The sequence below is a fragment of the Cyanistes caeruleus genome, chromosome 13 (assembly GCF_971803275.1).
Source record: "Cyanistes caeruleus chromosome 13, bCyaCae1.hap1.1, whole genome shotgun sequence".
NCBI lineage: Eukaryota > Metazoa > Chordata > Aves > Passeriformes > Paridae > Cyanistes > Cyanistes caeruleus.
This window is the reverse complement of record NC_141713.1, coordinates 17,782,622-17,801,045: the sequence shown is the minus strand read 5'-3', so window position 1 is coordinate 17,801,045 and position 18,424 is coordinate 17,782,622. Positions and strand designations below refer to the sequence as shown.

Here is an 18,424-nt window from a genome sequence, read left to right as displayed (position 1 = left end):
ATTTAGGAAAGAACAAGTGTCAGACACACTTGGCTTTGACAAGGCAGTGCAAGGCTGTGCTTCACTGCTTGTAACTGAAACTGCTGTGAGTAAAGGGGCATTTTATAAAAAGGAAATTGTAATTGGGGAAATAGCATGTTCTTTAATTGCTGCCATTTTGGAATGATCAGCAATGAAATGGTGGTTTGTGTCCTGGTTTTGGAAGGAATGAGACAGGCATGGGCTTTAAGAAGCACATCTGGTCCCGGTCTTTATGTGTTTTCAGCCTGTATCGTGTAGCAATTCTATGTTGATTTTGTAGGTGGAAGGGAGAGTTCACTGGGCATGTGGAGAGGGAAGGGAAGGTACAGCAGCTCATACAATGTCTGGGAAAAGTCCCTGGAAAAAACCAACACATGATCCGTGTAATTGGAGTGAGAAACAAGGCGAAGCACCTAAAGCTTCCCAGCTCCTGTTCCTACACCTGCTTAGCAGAGCCAGGGAAGAGCACACGACCTCCTCCTTTCCCACCAAGCACAACTGGTTGTTCCAGCCACCTCCTCCAGCATTTAGATTATCTCCTTCAGGAAGACTTCAAAGCAGGTGCAGGAATATGGTAACCAGGTGTGGGATCCGATACAAGAGGAGATGTAACTGGGGAGCTTTCCTTTGGAGGCAAACCCTTGTGGCTGCTGGGTGTTCGTGCAGAGAGAAAAGCAGTTTTATAGCAATAAGGTGTGTGTTTGTAGCAGGAGACACCAAGAGAACCAAGCAATTTGTGTTAGGGTTGTTTTTGTTGGTCTTCAGACATAAACTGCAGATCTGGCAGTCACAAGTAGATCAAACTGCATCATCGTAATTCCTTCCCAGATACTCGTACCAATCCCTGGGTAACGAATGCCTGGTGGGAATATACATCAGCTGCTTGGTCAGGTACAGAACTGAGTTTTTAGTCCCAGGACAAGACCCTGGGCTGTCTTTTGCCCCACTCCTGGTTCTGTGTTACATTTCCAAAGTGAGTATTTGATGTTGGATGTCAGTTCTGTCCCTGGGCACCCTTGTCATTTGTAGAGGGATGGTATTTGTTCTATGCAGAACCAAACTAGACTGGTTTTGTGTATTTAAAATAGCAAATTTGAAAGATTTTTAGCATTTGCCATACTGAATAATTTTCAAGCCTTTTCAATCTCATTTTCAGCAGTGCAAGTTTCTTAAGGCTCCTGATGTTGTGTCTCTAGTAATACAAGTTTTTAGAGATGGATGGTTCTTTGGCTGCCAGGTTATTCCACAGGAAAACATTCAGAGAATATTTATTGACTGATACATCCTAATGGCTTCTGAAACACTGTGTCTTGGTTTGGTCTGGAAATCTGAGTAGATATCACATTCTTCTTGTTTGTCTTTTGGGATAAGGTTAATGAGCCCTGTAAATTATTAAGGTCTATGCTCTCATCTTGCAGGCGTGATTTCTCTGGATAGGTGCTGTGTGCTAGAACTGCTCATTAGTAGGTGGACTGATGGCTGCCTGGATGTATTATTGATGATTTAGTGGGAATTTCCTTGTCTGGAAAAGGGTGGTAGGCTGATAGAAATGCTTTGCATAGAAAGGTGATGTTAATATATTTGACACTTAGTGCCTTTATTTCTGAAGGTGTGTTTGGCCTCATGCCATGGGTACCCAGCATGAAAAATTGTCCTGGGAAGGAGATGGAATCCTGTCTTACAGCTCTCTTGCTGTTCTCACAGACCCATGGCACTTTTGTTATAACTTTGATATAATCTGGAGTATATTCTTGTAAAAGCAATGCAGTTTTATTTAGCGTGTCTTCATAAATATATTGCCATTTCTACTACTGTTATACCACTCAGAAATGGGCTGTTAAACAAAGCTAAAGCAATGAAGCAGAAAAGATTCCTAGAGCTGAGTGTGGCTACTGTGGTATCCTACCTATTATCAAAACCAGCTTCAAAGTGTTACTGCTAGCCATCAGGCACAGAAAACAGCATTATCCTGCCTGAACTCATAATCCTTGAAGTTTGAATCTGCTCTTAAAGATCTAGTGAGACAAAATTTCATTGCTATGCATCCCATTAAAAGAATATATTACCAATAAATGTAGGATAACTTTTCTGCTAATGTACAGGTTTAAAATGTTTTAGGAACATAAATCAATACCTTAAAGTGAAACCCAAAGCTCAGAATGCCCATTTCCTTTAAGATGTGGTTCATTCAGGATGATTAATAACTCTTAGTGGTACACTTCCACTTAGGCCTGTCTTAATCTGGATTGCCACAACTTTATCTTGTAACATGTCCTCCGTCATTCCCACTCCCTCTGGCTCCTCGTGGTGGCACTGGCCTGGTTTCCAGCTCAGGCATATCCTGGATCTGCTCTCTGTGGGATCATGCAAGTGCAGGAAGGGCCAGTGACAAGGGCAGGGCAGTGCCAGCCCAGATTTGGATTGATTTAAAGGGTTGTAGATCCACACCCTTTTGAAGCATCACTTGTTTGGAATATATTATCTTCAAGTTTCCACTGAGCCTGGAAGCTTCTAGTTGAAATGGATTTTAGATTAAGCAGAGAATTTGCAAAACAATAGGAGAGAAAAATGGTAGCGTGAGTCATAAGCATGGGACCTTCCCCCACTGTCTGCTTAGAACTGCTGAGATCCCGAGGATTAGCTCACAGAAGAGCTGGAGTTTCCAGATTGCAATCAGCCACTATGTCCATTGTACTTTCAGTTTGCTGGAATAAAAGAACCAGATTAGTCATCAGAATTTAGGGTCAGCATAAAACTCGGTAGTTTACCACTTTTTTGGACAACACAGCTTAGATAGTGTGCTCAATGCTAATGTTTATTCAATGTTTATTGGTTTGATGTGCTGGAAAAGTGGCTGTGTCTAATAGAAGTGGGGCACTCAGATTGGTCTGTCTCTATATCATTATATATCTATATCATGTTTCTGTTATCACTGTGCAGCTCCGCAGTCAAAGGTGCTCTGCAAAGCTGCCAAATTGTCATGATGTCCAAATGTCTCATTGGAGTCCCTTTAGTGTTGAACTTTAGATGAGACTGTGGAGGACTTCTACCTAGACTTATTCCTAGATCATTTCCTAAGCCTAAGTAACTCGTACCTGTAGGCTGTGGGCCACAGCCTTTTTGAGAAGTAGGGAATTATGGAAATACTTGGCTGCTCAGCTCATGGGCATTTGAGGACTCAGAAGGGCTTCCTTACAGCCTGGCTTCCAGGCATCTGCCTGTCCCCATCACCTTTCCTGGGGGACTGCAGGAGTTCCTGGAAGCTGGGAAACCCTTCCCTTCAGGGGCTGCTGGTGTGAACAGCCTCAATGGGCAGTTCACTGCTCCTGGAGCAGCTGCCAGGATGCTGCTCAGCTCTGCTGTAACTCAGCCAGCACTTTGGCAGCTCTCAGAACATTCTTGCAAACACCACAGTGTATTGTCTCCAAAAACACAAAATTCTTAATTCCACATCCATCCCTATCTTCTTCCAAAGCCGCTTTTTATCGTAAATTGTGTAAATATTTCTTTGCATGGATTTTTGGAATGATACTGTGCAGTAATGGCATTATTGCCAAAAGAGATATTTCTTTCTGTACATTTGGGAGGATAATGTGGCCAAACTTGAAATTACAAAGCCTAGAAATATTTTTGGGCATTGAGTAGTAAATCATTAGTTTGGGCAACTTTGTATGGCGCTGTTCTGAAGACTGATATCAAATAGTATATTTGCATTGGCAAAATGAAGTGTGTTTCAATTTTCTGTGGAACTTTTTGTATTTGTATGACTTGTGGGATGATTAAAAGATACCATCTCAAGATTTAACCATTTAAATGCTGCTACTCCGCTCCCTACTTGTCATTGTTCAATCTCTCCCTCATCTTTAGTTTAACATCACTTTCCCATCTCTTAATGTTTCTGAAGCTTATCTCAGGTGTAGAACAGAAAGCAAACTAAATTAGAATTGCATCTGTGGTGGCACTGCAGTCCAGTAAAGCTTGACTTCTGTTTTTTCCTGGCCATTCCTTTCCCCTTTGTGCTGTCTCCTGTGCCATGCCAGCATATGTTGGTGAACCCAACCAAGGAAGTGATTCAGCTGGAGAGGGAAAATCCTGCCAAAAAGACCAACTGCCAGCATAAACCCATGTGGTCTTGGGTGGTTAGGCTGGCATGGGAACAAACAGCTGGGGGAGAAAAGGTAGGAGTTGTTTAAGTTTGTTCTCCTGCTGAAAAAGTTATAATGGAGTCACATCCTAAAAATGAAAGTTTTTCCTGAAAATGAGCGATACGTAAATGGGACACACACAACGAAAGAGACAACAAACACCACCAGGCTGTCAATTCTCAGAGCTCTGTTTTGATTTAGCTTGGGTCCTTACTAAGATAAATGAAATCAAAGCATGTTCATATGAGTGATGCTGATGAGGCTCAGGAAGATTACTTGATTGTTGAAGTTCCATGCAATAAGGTTTTTCTGATGCAGTTCCTGTGAGCTGGGTTTGCTGGCTGCAGCCTCTTTGAGGAGCACTGTAGAAGGTGGTACTTGAACTGCAGCTGTTGGTCACTGTGCCCTTTGTGCAGCCCCCATGGACCAGGACCAGCCCCTTGACACACGAGCAGCTTCTATGTCCATGTGCACATTGCTCCACGGACTCAGCTTTGGGTCTGTCAGGGCAAATAAGGAAGACAAGGATTCTTTGTGGATCAGGTATTCCAGTTGTTTTTCCCTTTATTTTTCTCTAGCACTAGAGTCAAACTTGCAGCTACACAGGTGTTGGTGTGTGTGTGTGTACTACTGAGTGGCTTGTACAGTGATCCAGTTAGAGCAGAGCAATGGGGTGAGCATCCTCAGAGCCTCTCTAAGGACATGATCCAGTGTAGATCTTGCTGCTGCTGCAGCAGATCCTGAGCACTCTGCCCTTCTCCTTCACCCCACCTGTGATGGTGCTGCCACCTCAGATCTTTGCAGCCAATTTTGTGCAGTAACTCATGAACAGAACCTGGCAAGGCCATGGAGTTCCTTGCTGTGAGGAGTTGGTGGGCATGGAAGGAGAAGGGCAGGGCTGACAGCAGAGGCAGGGAAAGGAGTGACTCCTGTCTTTCATCTGTCAGGACAGCCTGGTGTGACTTCACTCGGTGCCACAGGTGATGCAGATAAGGAGCATTGCTGTGGCCTCAGTGCTGCGTTACTGCTGTGTGTGCCAGCTCTCAGCTTTACCTCAGAAGCACAAGCTGCACAGCCAAGCTGCAGCACCACCGTGAGCTTGTGCACAGCTCAGAATTCAAAAAGGAAAAATTACTTTCCCTTTAGCTTACAAACCCACAGCTTGAGGGCATTTTGCTAAAAGGAGGAAGATCCTGATGCACATCCTGGGTATTTTTGGTGATTGATTTTTGTGGTGAATCGTGAACTGTAGTTCAAGTGTAACTTCTGAAGCTCACAAATAAGCATTTGCAGTGAGCAGTGAAGTACAAACACCTGGTGCTTTGGTTAGGTGGCTTTGTCACAGTGCTCCAAAGGTGGTTTTTTAGGAAAGCATGTTGTGATAGCATTGGTCATCATGCTGCTCCCATCTGCCTCTCTTCCATTGCACATGCTAGGAAGAATAAGCTGTTAAACTTTATTATTTTCAAGCCCTATCACAGCCAGCAGTTTTCCATTGTTTTCCGTTCTGTTGGGTTCCAACAAGAGGTTCTCAAACTGCAGTCAGCAAAAATGCATTTCTCTACAGCTTCTTTTTGACTGCAGAGTTTGTGTGGCAGCCTGTGTGGAAGCAGCCAGTCTGCATGGGACCTTGTTAGATCACTTTAAACACAGGCTTTAGGAAGCAATCCTATCCAGGTCATGCTCCCTCTCAGCCCTCTGGCATGGAGGAAAGTGCTGACAAGGGTGTTGCTTTCATTCACAGTGGTATCTGGTAGAGGAAAAAACTTCAGATCAAAATTCATATGCAGAATTTTAACTACCAAGTATCACCTTCTTGGAAGATCAGGGAATAATCAGTTTGGCTCCCTTATATAAGGAAAATCACCTCAAATTTTCTTAAACTATAAAGGGAAAGAGGATTTTCCTTGGCATTCATTTCTAAATATTTTTAATTGTTATATAGCTGTTTTCATGCTAGTACATGCTTTTCTGTCCACATCAAGTTTGTGTAATGCTACAAATTCTGTGTGGAAAGAGGTCTGAGCCTAAAAGGGAATAAAGGCAATGACTCTCTGAGCCATAGTTGGGCTCCCAGGATGCTAATGCCTGTGTCAGAGGAGATAAAGTGAAGGGAGACTGCATGAAACCCATCAGAGCTGTTAAGCTGTAGCAATGCAAAGCTGCTGGTATTTTAAATAATGGTTAAAATAAATTCCTGTCGGTTAGTGCTGGACTATTTGAAATTCCCCTAGGTTTAAATAAAAAGGGAGAAGGAATTTTAACCAGCTCATTTGATAGAAAAATGACCTGCAGATGGGGTTTGAGAGAATAATAGGCGGCAGATTACAGTGGGGAAATCATGGCAGAGCATCAGACTTTGATGGTTTATGCAGAGTGGGCAGTGGGGAGATGAGAAGAATTCCCACTGCAAACCAGCACAGCACTCATTTTATTTCCACTGCCTGTAGCTCTTCATAGCAGCATTAAGTTTATGAAGTCATATATGCTGTAAAGTTTTAAAACATCAGAAGTGTTACATGATATGGAAATATCAGTGGGTTTTCTCCTGTTTATGTGCCTGTTTTCAAGTACAGTCCTATGTGGAAAACCTCGTGTTCCTTCCAGTCTTGACCTGGTATGATCAAGGGCAAATACCCCTTCCCTAGTTCCCCATGTCCAGAAATGTATTTAGTAAATATTAGATTTTTATTAACCCTTAAGATAATGTACTGAAAATATAAATATAGTTGGCTTTTTTTTTTCCCTTCAAACCATCATAACTCTGCCAAATTAGAAGGATTTTACAAAGAAGGCAAAAATTTTACACCCATCAAAATTCAATTCTAAAGTGAATTTCTAAGCGGGAAAGCTCTTGTGTATGTACACAGAGTAGCACTGGAACATCTTTTCCTTTCCTTTGTCTTACTCTTGGGAAAATCTAAAATACACTTGGTGTAACTTAACAACAAGAAAATTGAGATTGCTGTGGCAGACTACAAAAATGTAAATATTCTCATGAATGACACCTGTAAGGATTTTTTGTTAAATAATGGAAGCCAGCATTTAAAGTGCAATTCACAGCATTTATGAGCAGATTTGTGATCGGAAAAAATACACTCTAAAATTCCTGTGTGGGCTTCTGCAGCCCAGGGATGTAATAGCATGGAATTTTTCACGTGTGCCTCCTGTGAGACTTGCCTTTAATAATATAGTTTTGGGTATTTGAGATGCTTACCAGAGATTAGAAGTGGGGTGTTTCTCAAAAACGTTAATAGAACACTTTTTGTGGCAGTAAATAAACAATGTCCATGTCTGGGGTGAGGAAAGCTTTGGAGCAGATCCAGAGAGCAGCAGGGCCCTGCCTGGCTGTGTAGGCCATGGGTGTGGTTTACAGCAGTTTTTAAGCCAAGATGTTTTTCCCAAGGGGGACTGTACTTGCAGTGACCTTACCTGACCTCAGCTGGGGTTCACTGAGTACTTATTTAGTAAAGAAATGTTGCCAGCAGTTGTTTCCTTCCGTGCCCCCTGTGTCCAGTGTCCATGAACAGTGGTGATAAGGTGAGAAAAGCAACTTTACCTGGAACAGCTGCTTCAAAGTGCTTCAGAGAGACCTGAGGGGAGCCTGACCTGGGTGCTAGATCACAATGCTGCTCCAGAGTTTCAGAAATATTTTCTACTTTTGGAAGCGAGTGATAAGGATCCCAGTTGGCTTTTAATAGTGGGAAAGAAAAGTTGAGTCCCAGGTCATTATTCCTACAACACTAAAAGTGTACAATGACCAGTAATTACTTTTCAGCCTCCTTTACCACCACCCACTGTCCATTTCCTTGCAATCTGTTTCACTGCCTTTATTTCTATTTTTTCAATATATTCATACAATTAGAATACTCATTAGTGTCTGCCTCTAGCACGGGTGCCCCTTTCTAGATGAGCTAGGAAGTTACAAGCTGCACTGAAATGCTCATTTGAAGGGGAAACAGAGCACACTGAAATTACTTCAGCTCTGTAAAGCATGAAGACACAGAAAAATAGGCTGATTTCTACTACAAATCTTATTGTTTGTTCCCTATTTCCCATCTTTTAATAATGCTTGAACAGTTCTGCTTGCAAACACATAGAATCACAGTGAACCTTCTTTTATTTCTTACATTTTTTCCCCTAAATAAGTTTTCTCTACCTTCAAACATGCCTCTTTGTTCTCACTGCTCTAGAATTCTTTCATCCTCTTCTCAAAAGCTTCTGAATATGACACACAGTCTCACTTGAAAAGAATGCAGAAGAGGAATGCAGGGTGGGGAGTTGGAGGTATGGGGCAGCATCCACTCCACACCAATACAGACAACAGGACACTTCCACTGTGAGAAGGGCTGGGGGGGCCTGTGAAAGAAATCACAAATCATTATGGCATAGGAAAAAGTAAATAGAGGTGTCAAAGGAACCAAGTGTCTTATCTGTTTTCTTTTTTTTTTTCCTGACAAGAACCTGGCAGCTCAAAACAAACACAAAGCTGAAAAGCTGTGGAATGTCCTCCACAGGATGTTGTGGATATGGGATTGTAAATGGGTTCAAAAGGTAATTGGATAGGTTTATGAAGGAAAATTCCATGCAGGGATATGAAGTACAGAGACCCCAGTCCTTTCACAGGAAGTCTCTACGCTGCAAATGGAGGTGGGAGTGAGTTTGGAGAAGGTGGTGCTTGAGGCTCTGGGCTGGTGCCCGGAGCAGCCTCATGGACACGCTGGATTTGGGGCAGACCTGCCAGGCTGCTGGCATCCCATAACAACTTCTGTCCTCTCTGGGCTCTCCTTGTGCTATTTGTGATCATTCTGATCGTCTTCTCAACATCTTTGATATTTGGCAGCTTTGCTAAATCTGCAGTTTGTTACCTCTGTTGTTTCAAATGTCAGCAGCTGAATCGCATCCTCCCATCAAGTCCATAATTTATCCTGCACAGATGGAACACTTCTGCTTTTCCATGGCAGTTGATTCCTCTGTCCTTAAATTTGTGTTTAGGAGTAAAGTTTTTGAAAAATTTACTTGCTGCTTCAGCCTTTCCAATTTGGAATTTTATTCTGAACTAGCATATAAAATCATTTTCCAGAGAACCACTGAAGAGATTCGTCTGTAGCTTTGGTAAGTGTGTTATTGAAGTACAACACCCACTGAGGTCACTTCACCCTGGGCAGTTCCTTTAGCATACTGAACCATGTTCCTGTGGCCCTGGTCCTTCTGCACCGACCTGGCAAATCGGTCCAGTTCACCAGCAGGTCTTACTTGTGATCCAGGATTCCCCCCTTACTGCTGATACCTGTTTTTCCTGTCTGTATTCCCAGGGAACTGTCAGCTGTGGGTTTTCAGCTGTGGATGTTTTCAAGTGGCACCATTTGCATTACTCTTCTGATAGTCCTTTACTACCCTCTTTTGATTTTACTTTACTGCAGGTTTCAAACAACCACTTTTCTCTGGCAAGTGAGTTTAGAATTAAAGCTTCTCAGAGTCTCTCTTTCTATAACAATACTTATAAATGCAAGTGCATAACTCTTACACTGATCTTGATCCTAAATTTCAGTATCTCTTTTTTTCTTTTTCAAGCAAATGCTGTGCCCTTGTAGAAGTGAGACTACAGCAAGCTCTTATGTGTCTAATGACAAGCCAGAACTGGAGCAATACTTGCAGTGTATTTTGCTCTGTCCTTGCCTGTTTCCGATTGCTCAGCACCAATTGTTTCCAGTTGCAGCTGTTTTATACAGCTGCCAAAACCACTAATGCCCAACCTGTCTCTAGTAAAAGAGAGTTTAAAGAAATGTTCTTCCTTTTCTTCAGTGTTTTGAAAGATAGCAATGCTTTGTCTTATGATGTAGTTTGCCTGGTGCATTTGATTTTGTGCCGTGGTGCAGTGGGTAAAGGGTTGGTGGTGAGCAGTGCAGTGCTGTGTATGCAGCTCAGGCAAGAGAATTTCAGATATCTGGGGAGAAAAAAATCTGGAACCACTGAACACTTGCTGAATTTTATGCTATTTAAATGCATACTCTGTATCTTAATACTTCAGAAATATTAAGTGCTACTTGAAGTTCCCTATTACAACTCTAGTTGTTTTCCACTGGTATTTTTAAACTGCTGTCAGACCAAGGGAAAATGCCTTAAGTATTTGAGGGAGAGAAATAACCCAGGAAGGAATCCCAGAGCCTCTTTCCCATGCCCTCAGGCCTTTGCAGGGGGCACCCCAGTGCTGTTTGCCTTAAGGAGGGTTTTCAGCAAATAGTCCTGGTTTTGTTAAATTTGTCAGTGTCCACTCAGGTTTTATATTCAGTGCACTGTATGTTCTGACCTGTCTGAAAACTCTGCTTATTCTGCTGACTGACCCTGTGGTTCTGGCCCTTTCACTGAGCTGATGTTCGATTTCTGATGTTCTTTCTCACCTTCACCACTTGTTGCTTTTTTTGCCTCCTGGCTATTTCAACCAGTTCAATTCACTTTTTCATGTAGTTTTTTTCCTTTAGATTTACATAGTATATGAGTGTCTTTCTCATTGCAAGGTCAAATGGTACTTCACTGAGAAATCAAAATGTGTAGATTGGCTCTTGTCACAAGCTTAATTTAACCATCATTTATATTCCTGGAAGTATTCCATTTTTGATCCATTTCATTTATCTTAATACCTGCTTTTAAGCAAAACTTTGACAAATGATAGCAATATGGGGAAGATATTTTAGCAAAGTCTTTTAAAAATCGTTTTCCTAATATGTGAATTCTAGTCCAGACCAGATTTAAAATAATAGCATTACAAAATGTCAAACCTGGTAAAACCATTAAAAAAAGAACAGGAACTTTGACTAATGGCCTGTGTATATGGCTTAACATTTAAGTAAAGATTGCATTTCTGACTTAAGCGATGAGAAGAATTCAGCTAAAACATTTCTCTCCAGTTTCCTGTTGAAGTGAGTTTTCTTTTGTCTGGCTGTAGCTGTGGGAAGAGCTCGGTGCCACACATCTCTGGAATTTTCCAGCTTTGTCTGGGATGCTGTTCCCGCTCTGCCTGCGGCCGCGAGCTCTCTCTGCCGGGGCACACTGGCTCTGGGCTCCAGAGATGCTTTGTGTTCAAGCTGAGTTGGCTTCCTGGGCTAAATCCTTGTGTTTTGGGAGGGGTGGTGTTTGACAAGCCAGGGGAATGGCAGGCTCATTCTGACAGAGCTGTCTTGGTCCTTGCTCCTAACTGAGAGTGGAGAATTGAGGATCGAGAGATGGATCCTCTGCCTTAGCCCAGGAGAGAATGAGGAGGTGCAGCCTTGTGGCATTTGGGTCCCCCCAAGTTACAGAGGCTGCATTAACCAACCCCCTGCCCTTTGGCAAGTGCTGTGCCCAGGAAGGAGGGGTGGCATTCCTGTTGGGTTTATCCAGTTGTTGTTGGGTTTATCCAGTTGTTGTTGGGTTTATCCAGTTGTTGTTGGGTTTATCCAGTTGTTGTTGGGTTTATCCAGTTGTTGTTGGGTCTGTCCAGTTGTTGTTGGGTCTGTCCAGTTGTTGTTGGGTCTGTCCAGTTGTTGTTGGGTCTGTCCAGTTGTTGTTGGGTCTGTCCAGTTGTTGTTGGGTCTGTCCAGTTGTTGTTGGGTCTGTCCAGTTGTTGTTGGGTCTGTCCCGTTGGGTCTGTCCAGTTGTTGGGTCTGTCCCGTTGGGTCGATCCTGTGGCTCTCGTGGCAGCCGTGCAGAATTGTGCAGTCCCGCTGAGGCTGGGCACTGCCTTTGCCTTTGGCCCTGGCATGGAGCTGTTCAGCAGCCTCACAGCAGCCTCTGCTCTCCAGAACTTCATTCTGTAGGAACAGATTTCATGGGGAGAATGCCGTGCACACGTTCAATCTGCCACTTTCTCCTCTAACCCCAGTTCAGTAAGATTTTCTGATAACCTCTGTCATACATCTGGGAGTGTTTGTTCCTGTGGGGGGGAATATTTGAGGCTGGCAGCCACAGTTTCAATGTTGAATTGTTTGGATGCAGGCCTGGACTTGGAGCAGGAAATCCACTGCCATTTCACAGCTTTATTTGTTGAATGGAAACCAGGGAATCGACATCACGTATGCAAGAGCAAGAAAAATGGCATTAACAGCAGGGTGTAATTTTTTTTTTATGGTCCCAAGCCTTCCTTTGTTTGCAATTTTAACTTAATATATTCATGATACCTTGAAACAGGGGTGTGCATTGAGATGGGGGTTTGATATTGCTTTTGTGGTTGTTTCTGGCTTATATAAATGTATATATTCTGTAAAGATCAAAAGTGACTGGAAAAGAGGATTTGGAAGAGATTATTCATCAAAATGGTATTTTTTTTGCAATGCATTGGGGGGGCGGGAAGGGAAGAGAAATTTTAAGCTTGTTCTCTCAGTCTTTGGTTTTATTCAGCTTTCTTGCTTTCACAAGATGTCTTATTTTTGCCAAAATTTCTAATAAGCCAGTGGAGCCATGTATATGCTAACAAAAGTATTGTTAAGTGTTTGAATAAAAATCTCTCCTGCTCATTGATCACAGAAGCACAAACTCTGTGGTTATTCCATGAATTCTCCTGAGAGTTTCCAGGACACTTTTTCAAGAGCAGATCTACTTTTTTTATGCTATCATTAAAATATATGGATTTCTTTAAATATTTTTAGGTCTGCATTTTTAATTTTTTATTTGCATATAAAATTTATGAAGTTAGATTATGATAATGCTGTTTCCAGTGTTTCTGAAAATACTTTTAAAGTCTGCCTTGCAAAATCTGTCAACTCAAATTATTATATTTGCCTGTTTTTTCCTAGAGCCTGTGCAATTAAAACCATTTAAATTGTTTTATATGTTTTATGATAAAGTTCAAGGGAGAAAATAAGCCTATTTGTTCATGGAAATTTTGAAGTCCTGCAAAATACTTTTATTTAAACCCAAAAATGTTCTATGAGGATTGAAAGTGTGGGAAGAAAATGGCAAATCCCAATGTAGAAGCTGTAGAAGTCCTGTCAGAGTGCTTGAGAAACTTTAAGTGGCCTTGTTTAGTTAAAGAAGGAATTAGGAGTTTGCTTAGGGAAGACGTGGGCTGGAGGTTGTATAAAACAGAATCAGGAAGGTCAGGGTGGATGACAGCAGGGCTTGGATGTGATTGATAGTTAAAGACAGTTCACATGCTTATGTGGAGAAAGTTATTTCCAGCATTGCTGGAACTCTGGGGAGATTTGAAATAGTTCGATTCATGTCACAGATTCTTTAAATTTACACATGTACAAACATTCTTTGGTGGCAGTTGAATATTGTCTGTAGTTATTTGTTACCTTTTAAATAGCAGTAACATAAGAAAGAAAGAAAATGTTTGTATTAATCTAAATGGGAAAGTAGGAGTTGTGCTGCTTGAGTATTTTGTGTTCATACTTGAAGTGAATTTTCTTTATTAAAAATGTCTTATGAGAAGATTTGGAGAAATGTGGAAGAGAATTCTCTGTTCATCCCCAAAAGTGAAGGTTGTGCCGTTCTTCTGCGACGAGGTGAATGCAGAAACAATTTGGAGAAGAACAATATCCGAACCAGTTCAAGGTCCAGGATTTGTGCCATTTTTCAGCAGTGCTGATGTGCCCTGTGCTGCAGCAGGAGCTGTCCCATCAGGATGGACACCACGGTGACAGCACAGACATCTGTACACAGAAGGGAACTAAGATCTTTTAGGAGGGTTACAGAGAAAGGTGGAAACTTAAGCAGCACCATGCACAGGCTAATGAAGGGGATTGCAAAGCATGTTATATTCAAAAACTTGTAATACTTGTATTATGTTTAAAGAAAATAATTCAAACTCTATTTCACTTCAACATTCCTCCTTCCCTTAGCACTCCCCTCGCTTATGTTTTGCCAAGAGCTGCTGTAAGGAAATACTTCTCTGCATTTCTCTTGTTTCTGTCAGCAATAATGCAGAGCCTAAAATGCTTCTGCAGTGGCAACTTGCAGTACTTCAGTAAATTGTGGCTTTTGTCAGATAAATTGAGTTGTTAAAATTTTTCATGATCCCCAAACCTCTCTTTTATCTTCCCATTAATATATATATATTCTAGCTGCCATTCTTCCCCTTCAGTCTGTTAAGAACAGCATATGATGTGGTTTCTGTGTTGATTTTCAAGATAATTTTTAGCCTGTCAAAGACCTTCTGTCTCAACAACTTTGAAACAAAGATTTTTTTTCAATAGATGAAAAAGTGCAGCTGCCAGATGAACCGACACAAGAAACTGGAAGGGGAGGATCTTGCAGATGGTTCTAATAAAACTGGGCAAACAGCAAACGGGGATGGGGGGAGAATGGGTTGAAATGCAAATTGCAATCCCAGTGCAAGTTTTGGGGTTAGTTTGTGAAAGAAAGCTGCCTAAACAGTCATTTGAGGGTTTGGGATTGGGGGTTGTTTATTGTTGCTCTCAGTTTTTTGTTTTGCCAAAGACTGCCAGCTTTTCCTTCTCCCTGTGTCCCTGTGTCCATGCTGCTACCTGAGCTTGTGTGGCTGTGCCAAGAGCCCTCTGGAAAGCCACATTCAGCTGTTCATAGGGTTTTGTGAATGTGAAATACCAATGAAAGGCTAGGTTTTCAGTAGCTGTTGAGAGAAGAAATTGTTGGAGCACAGAGCAGTAAAAATGAAGCAGAAGCTTGTGTTGTTTCATTGTTGCTGCCTGCTATCCCATAGCCAAAAATTGCATTTTGGCCAAGCCTTGATAAACCCCGTGTTTGAAGTTTGTACTGTGTGATTCATTCATAAGGATGGAGGATGACTAATAGTAATTTCTGTTTTTTCTAATTTTCTCCTCATATGAAATAGTATTGGGTTTGTAATATTAGGCCTACAATTAATGAATAAAAATAGCAGAAGGAGAGATGCAGCTCAGGGCCTGGATAGCCTCTGATGGTCTCAAATTCTATCACTACTTCTTCACATGATAGTTTGGGGTTCTTTGGTGATTCTTCAAGCCAGAAAATCTTATTGAAACCTCATTTCCAAAGCCAAAACAGTCAAGTCTTTATTTTTTTTCTTCCTCTTGCTAATCTTTCCCTTCATCAATGAAAGGAAGAGTGTTTGAGAGCACACAGGCTTTCAGCTCACACAGCAGCCCTTGGGGATGTGTCTTCATCTTGCTGTGTCAAAAGCTTTTCAAATCAGTAGCTCGAGAGTAGCAAATCCTTCAAACGCATGAGTAACAGATACTTGTTTTATTTAAGAGTCCTTAAGCATGAGCAAGTCATTAAGTGCTTCCTTTCTCCCCATGAATCAGTTCTATTTTAAACAGTCATCGTGTATTTAATATTTTTTTAAGTATCAGAAGTTTCAACTTTTAAACTTTTTGGGAGTTTGTTGTGTACCTCTGTGAATTTGTATTAACATATCTGTCAAGGGCTGCACATTCCCTGTACTGATGCTTTCCCTGTATCCTTCAAGAGTGGCTCTATTCTGTGTGCAGCATTTCTTTGCCCAAGGAGACAATTTGGAAGTGAAGGAGTTATTACTCTGAAAGAAGAGCACATCTCTTCCTCGGCTGGGTAATGACTCCTCAAAATGCCACCACCTGCGTGGCCTCTCAGGAGCTCAGCACCAACCAGCAGCAGTGTCCCTCTGGGGCCATTCCTGGAATTCCTGGTGTTTTCTGGGCCAGGTGCTCCCTGCAGCCTCCTGGGCAAAGCTGGCCTGCACACCGTGTGTGGGGAGCGCTGTGGAGTCCCACTCAAGGGGGTTCCAATCCCCTTGAATGCTTTGCTCATGGATATTAACCCTGTGATGTTGTCATGCTTTGCAGATTCAGTGGAAAGAATCTGTTTTCCCTCTCTCTACTGTATCATGCAAAAAGGATAACAAATGTAAATATTTATAATTAGGTATTTTTGCAGGGGTTTGTGTCCAAGATACAACATGCTGAGACATTAAACAGCGCAAGTGTTGCCAGCTTGGCAAATCTGACAGGCAGCTGAAGGCAAGGACGAGCTTTTATGATAAAATCAGGCTATGTACTGAACACTAAAGCATCACCAGTTGTTCACAGCTCGGGAAGAGTTCACTTGCAATCAACATGAATAGGAAAAACCTTTCCCAAACGATGCTTTGTTTCCTTGTGGATTTGCTTCCGTTTTTGCCTCCTTATACAGTCAGCAATCATAATTCAGATGGAGGAGTTTGAAATGGCCTTCCTGTTCCTCACCTTGTGAGGAGGTGTCCCTTTAGCCCTGGCTGTCACTCAGCCTGCCAGGCCGGGGAGCTGCTCCAGCCCTGGCACTGAGAGCTGGGATGTTTGCAGGAACGGTTTGTGATTCATTTCTTGAGCATTCCTGCCCTTTGTGCTGCGAGGGGAGCGAGGCACATGGCAGCTCTTTTCATGCAGAGGAACTTCTGCTGCCTGAGCCTCCACAGAAAGCCAAGGGAAATGGAGAGGGACTCATGTGCAGCTCCATGTACTCCATCCGTGTGAATTGCCTCTTGGGAGCAGCGCTAAAAAGGATTGCACATCATCTTTGTCAATTAACTTCAAATGTTTTAAATTAATCTGTAGTACCGGGCACTGGAACTGAAGTGAATGTGGAGTGGCTTGATTCTTTTCTTTTGGAGTGGTAGATTGTGTTTTTTAAGCCCCTGTGCTGCTTGTGAGTACAATGACAAATGTATCTGTGATCTCTGTGCCACCTGTTGCCTTAGCTACCATTTAATGTGCAATATGCTGATGTTGGAGATAGTGTTTTCTGTGGCACCTATAAAACACCTCAGTGATCCTCACAAGCCACAGGAACACCAGATTTATATCCAGCTGTGGCACTGAATCTCTGCCATCTCCAGCTGTGCCAGAGGTGTTGGAATGCAGCTGCACAAGCAAAAAAAGAAATGCAAGGAGAGCCCTTTGTACTGCTGGGCAAAACCTGCAGAATTTTAGGACAGAAGTGCAAATACCTGCATGCAGGTAAAATTTAAAAATGTGTGTAACTTGATATTTTATTATATAGATACAGCTCTGGCAATGTTTCCTGGTTTGGTGTTCCCTATAGACATTTGCCCAGAGGTGTCCACAATTTGAGAACAGGTCCTGCAGGCTGGTGGACACTACAGGAGGAGAAATCCATCCTCCCTCCTCCCCTGGCCAGCTGCTTGAACTGCAGCATCCTGCCTGAATCCACAAGGTTCCCTGTCTCTTGTTCTTCTAGCCAGAAAAAAAAGACATTTTGGAATGGGTTAACATTTTACACAAACACATCTCCTTATGCAGACACTTTAAATAATCTCTCAGTGCAGCCATTCCACGCCATGAAGTGTTGGCTGATTTCTCTTTGCTTCAGGGCTATTTTTTCTATTTCAAAGAACTTGATAATATGCAAAGAAGAATTTTGCTGCTGAGTGAGGTTCTCAAAACTACGAAGGATTGTGGTGTCCCCTCAACATTCCTGGAGGCTTTGCAGGCCTCAGTTCTCATTCATTTTCTCTTGCATCCTATTTCTGGCCAATCCCATCTGCAAAATCAAATTGTTTGGTAACACTTGGGTTAGGAGAAGATTCAATCTTCTCCATCTAGAGTAAGCTTTTGACTCATCTCTCATATCTCCATTTAGACAACGAGCCACAAGTTGAAGTCTAATTTAGTGGCTGTTCCCTTACCTGCCTTCAATGAGAGGGTATTCACCCTTCTCATTAAGTCCATTTTCAAGCACATAATGTGTGTTTTCTCTTAGGATGGTTCTTATTAATTTTACTTGTTGCTATTCATCTGCAGAGCTATTTCAGAATCTTCCCTTCAGATGTCCTAAAAGGTCCTTTTGTGGTGATAATTGTTGTCAAGGTGTTCTGGTTGTGCTGCTCAGCCTGTGCCATTGGTAGGCTGTGTTTGCTTTGCACAGAAGTTTAAGTACTTTGCTCCTGGTTATTTGTGGCTGCTGCTATACAAATGATTTGTGTTTGCCTTCTTTCTGCCAACTTTGTCACTCACAAATGTGTTCACACTTGAAGTCACAAGAAGCAGAATACCAGAGGAGGGAAAAAAGCCCCACAAACAAACCCCAAAAGAACTGGACAGTGCTGTCTCCTTGAAAAACTCCAAAGAGCTCTGCTCCTTTTCCCAGGAAAGCTCCTTAATTCTTCCAGTTGGTTCTACAGGCTCTTCCTCAGCCTCCTCCTCCAACCTCTCTTCATCTTAACTGCAAAGATGCAGCGTGACTCTTGGGCAGGCAAAATTAAAGCAGCAGTGTGTTCCTGGGGAATGGAAAAGAAATGGGAAATGTTAAGGACAAGGACAAAAGTCTGGGGTGCCAGCTATGTG

The 18,424-nt window shown here is 42.3% G+C and overlaps 1 protein-coding gene and 1 long non-coding RNA gene across 6 annotated transcripts in view; one reads left to right on the top strand and one right to left on the bottom strand.

Annotated features, from left to right (window-relative positions):
• Nucleotides 1-18,424, top strand: part of PEAK1 (pseudopodium enriched atypical kinase 1) — a 107,435-nt gene that overhangs the window by 29,166 nt on the left and 59,845 nt on the right. The window lies entirely within an intron of this gene.
• Nucleotides 12,798-18,424, bottom strand: part of LOC111934254 (uncharacterized) — an 85,289-nt gene continuing 79,662 nt past the window's right edge. For both annotated transcript variants that reach the window (XR_002867118.2, XR_015275900.1), the window contains exon 5: nt 12,798-18,357. This is a non-coding gene — a long non-coding RNA (uncharacterized LOC111934254). The remainder of the gene's footprint in view (nt 18,358-18,424) is intronic.